This window comes from Frankliniella occidentalis, unplaced genomic scaffold, assembly GCF_000697945.3.
Source record: "Frankliniella occidentalis isolate FOCC.00 unplaced genomic scaffold, Focc_3.1 Scaffold118, whole genome shotgun sequence".
Classification (NCBI taxonomy): domain Eukaryota; kingdom Metazoa; phylum Arthropoda; class Insecta; order Thysanoptera; family Thripidae; genus Frankliniella; species Frankliniella occidentalis.
Genome location: NW_026267246.1, coordinates 432,194 through 436,536, shown reverse-complemented (window position 1 = coordinate 436,536; position 4,343 = coordinate 432,194). Strand labels below are relative to the sequence as shown.

General features: G+C 49.0%; 2 non-coding genes across 2 annotated transcripts; one reads left to right on the top strand and one right to left on the bottom strand.

Moving 5' to 3' along the window:
• Window positions 1-649: 649 nt before the first annotated feature.
• Window positions 650-720, top strand: Trnag-gcc (transfer RNA glycine (anticodon GCC)). The gene has a single exon. It is a non-coding gene; the product is annotated as a tRNA-Gly (tRNA).
• A 3,276-nt stretch (window positions 721-3,996) lies between these two features.
• Window positions 3,997-4,068, bottom strand: Trnad-guc (transfer RNA aspartic acid (anticodon GUC)). The gene has a single exon. It is a non-coding gene; the product is annotated as a tRNA-Asp (tRNA).
• Window positions 4,069-4,343: the final 275 nt, after the last annotated feature.

The following is a 4,343-nucleotide window of genomic DNA, read 5'->3' as shown; positions in this document are numbered from 1 at the left end:
TGGATAATTTGTGATCCATAATACGTTAGCACAAAATTCACCGTAAGCGTGTCCATAAGGAAATGAGAGTGTACCTGACGAGTTGAACACTCTAGCAAGTGCCCAACTACGGAGATGCTCACTTGCAAGTATTGAGCTTAAAGTTGTACACCTAAAAGTGTTGAGCATTTGCACCCTTAGTTGTGCTAGTTAAAATTTTTTCAACCCTTTGAACTTATGAAGAATGTACATCAGAAGGAGTTACTGTCACGTACAAAAGCGTAAGCGGCGTGTTACACTTAAGGGTGTGGTGGTGGTGGGTGACCTTCATTTCTCACATGCCGATCACACACAGATTTCTTTATGTATGAAAGATGTCACACATTATGACATTTTTTGTGTGTCACGTTTTACTATAAGGCAGGCACTTCTCTATGATTGACAAGGCTGTCACACATTTCTGTAAGATACCATGTGCCTTTACCTCGTTGCCTTAATTAATTTTGATCGTCCTCCTCGTGCTGGTTCTCTGCTGTTGGCCTCCCCGCCCTCCCGGCCATTCCCCCCCCCCCTTCCTACTCTCGTCGCCTCGCAGTATGTAGGTCGGCTCGGCCGGCTCGAGCTCTACGCTTTGGGTTGGATCACAGCCCGGCCACTCCCTCTCATAGAAGCATCGGTGGTTCAGTGGTAGAATGCTCGCCTGCCACGCGGGCGGCCCGGGTTCGATTCCCGGCCGATGCAATCATTTTGTTTATTTATTATCAACGACATAACAGGTGGCTGATTCGCACGCCGCGGCCTCGTGGTTAGTCAATTAATTCAAGTCAAGTACTAGTGGGGGCGGGTTTGCGCCCACGGCTACTTATATCCCTGAGCGAGTATGCAACCCGCCCACCCGTGCGCATGCGGTACACTATAACTACGGCGACCTGTGGCTCTGAACTCAATTTCTTTACTATATCCAAAGCGAGGGTTTGGTCGGAGAAAGGGAGATATTCGATATGAGGCGGATAAAAGACCAAAAAGTAACGAATTCTTTATTAAAGTCGTAATTGAATTTGATTTGATGCTTGATGTATCGCAGTGTAGCTCATGGGCCCGCCTGCGTATGAGTGTGTGTCCAAGTGTCGCGATACCGAGCTGGCTGCACCGTCACTGCCTGACGTCAGGGGACGTGGAGTGCGGCCGGCGCCTTGGTTGTTTGGCAAACAAGGCACCGTTGCTGCTTCTCGAATAATTACGGAGGCATAGCTTCCAATCGTCCTGTCTCAACAACAACTGTGACCTCCAAAGCTGCCGATACAGTTCAGTAATTTTCTCACCAAAGCTAAAGCCGAGGTCATGCGGCTACTTTTGGAATGTTTGAAAAGTATGAGGAACTTCCCTGAAACTTCGAGGAACTTATATTCGTTTCAATTGAAATATTAATCAATGGGGTATCCTCACTCTTAAAAACAATAAGGTCAGAACTTGACGAAGAATTCGTTGTGAACAAATTTCCAGAACACTTCGCGATTTTGGGAGAAATCACAAGTCATCTGTGTTATAAAAAAATAATTAACTTTCGGGGTAACTACGACTATGGTTTACAAATATTTCAAATTACTAAAAACAAAATGCACGGTTTTTAACTACAAGTGAGTCTAGAAACCCCTCATAAAATGACCGGTTTTACCGCGAGCTCAGTTATATACATATATTCATTTAGATTTTCCTCTCGTCTTGTTCTTTGCAGGCTGAATGCACGGACCTCTGTTGGCCATGTGTGTAAAGTACAAACATACTCCCACTGTACACTCTTGGTCTTGGTCGCCACCGTCTCAGTGGCCTCGCCCGGCCTCGCCCGGCCTCGCCCGGCTGCCCTGCCCACCCGCACCAGTCTGCGGCGTGCACTTCTGGCCCAGAACAGAACGGAAATGTTGTGCTTATTCCGAGAAGTTCACACAGGAAAAACTACAACTCGCCAGAGAGATAGAGACTGTTTCCTGTGGGGGAAACCGCTCGCCGATAGCAATCCAGCCTTTGGCAATAGGCGAGGCGATAGATATGTTCTGGCTCATTTGGCACATACACATACCAGGTGGCTGATTAGCCCCGCGCATTTCTTTAGTTAGACTGTACCGCACGCAGGAGTGCGGGCTGGTTGCCTACTCGCCCGGCCCGTAAGGCGCCGTGGACAGGGGTAATAGGACAGCCCGCCCGCACTCCTGCGTGCGTTACAGTCTAACTACAGAAGTGCACGGGGTTAATCAGCCACCTGGTATATCAGAAGGGTTTCGAGGAAGTGTCGTCTAATCGGTATGACGGAAACCCCGCATGTACGTAGGCGAATCGCGTGGGCTGGCGTACTACCCACTGCAGCGCTCAGAGCCCCTCGTGAGTAGGCAACGTGCCCGCGCGGCGCGCGTACGGTACAGTATACCTAGAGTGCACGGCGCGAACCACCGGCCAGGGCCCTTCCTAACAACATTGGACTCAAGTCGGCGATAGGACTGGTACAGAAAACAGAAACAAACAAGAAACGTACTTTTACCGCAATAATTTATATCTTGAGGATCCGCTGTTTTTCCCAACGACGCTTCCCTGACGTAGTCTGCTTTCACTCTGGCAATATTTATGTAATTCGTTGGGATTCCTCACACGTCGTCTGTACACGATAGCCAATATGACCTTTGCCTCAATTGCTGGGTAGGGAGACCCCTAAATGTCTTTGTCTGTGTTTTTTCTCTTTTTTTTTCTTTCGGGGGTCGTGCTGGCCGTGCTGCCTCGACTGACCCCGCCCGCTGGCCGCGCCCGTATGCCGCGGGGCCGGCCTGATTGCGAGGGGTGCAGGGTCGCCCAGCGCGCCCAGCCCTCGCTCGCTGCGAACCGGGGGTACGATGGTACGATAGGGGCTGTTACAACACACGCGCATTGCATACGAATAAAGGCGTGGTGTGTGTTTTCCCCTCTTCTTTCGTTTCGTTTCTCTCCTCCCCTCCCCCTCTTTTTTCCTTCTCGATTTTCATTTGCTATTCGCCGTCTAGCCGCCGGGGTTTTTGCCAAAAGGGGAGGGGAAGATTAGAGAGCTATATATGTGCTGGGGACATAAAAGCCGCTGAAAGGGCGCAGAGAGAGCATAGAGAGTCCTGCATGCAGCTTCTCATTGGAAACAGCTTTGTCCCCGACAGTCTGTATCGCGCCCCTGCACGTCCTGCATCCTGCTCGCCCTGCCGCTCACGTCTTAATTGTGCCCATCCTGTGACGTGCGCGGAAATTAGCGCCCGGGACGGGAGGCCGGGAGGCCCTAACCATGTAGCTTCTGCCAAAATGCATGCCCCGTTTTTGGAAAATTATTTTCAGAACTTCTCTCTTGAAATTAAGAGTACGAAATGTCGCTCACCTACGGGCAAAAGTATTCACACACCATTGGGATGTGCAAATAAAAAATATTCACACACATGCATGCAGGAAAATATTCGCACACATCAGAAAACCCAAGTGTGTGAATGTCGCGCACACATTTACGTGTGTAAACGACACTCTGTCAACTCAATCACGTATACATTGTGTACTTTAAATAAAGCGTACATGGCATAACTTTAATTAATGCATACATGGCATGTACGCTTTTCTAAATGCGGTCATGGCCATGTATACATTATTTAAAGTATACATGCCATGTACATTTTATTTAAAGTATACAATATGTACGCATTTGAATAGACAGAGTGCATTCGTACACACATTATGGAGGCATAATTTTAGGTGCACTTAAGTGTGACAATTTTTAAGGAAAATTCACACATCTACTCCCCGGAGTGTACGTATGACCAATCATGCACATGCAAATGTGCGGCATTCACACACTTGGACGTATACATATACAGTAGCAAACAGGGGAACTGTCCGGCTTAGATGTAACCGACAACGATGACACTGTGCTTGTTGAGCCTGCTGGTTGAGTACTCATTTGCTGAGCTGCTTGTGTGTAACGATTTCTCTACATTTGGCCTTCACATTTTCGAAAAAAAAATACTCTCCGGCGGGGAATCGAACCCCGGTCTCCCGCGTGACAGGCGGGGATACTGACCACTATACTACCGAAGATTGGTGGAGGAGGGCGCGTCGGCTGACTTACAGGCCGCGCAGCTCGCTTTATCTCCCCCACCCCCTCTCTCCCCTTCCACGTGCCAGACCCCCGAACGCATCGTGTTTCTTTGGCGGAGAGCCGAGGAGCCGGGCGAAGTTTTCTCAGACACACATGCCTTATCTTCTCATGTTCTGATAATTACGAGGGCATCTGGGGACATTTCCCCCATTCGGGATTCGGTAATATCCCTTGCAGCAGTTGGACCTTGTGAAAATCATCTCAAAACAGGTAC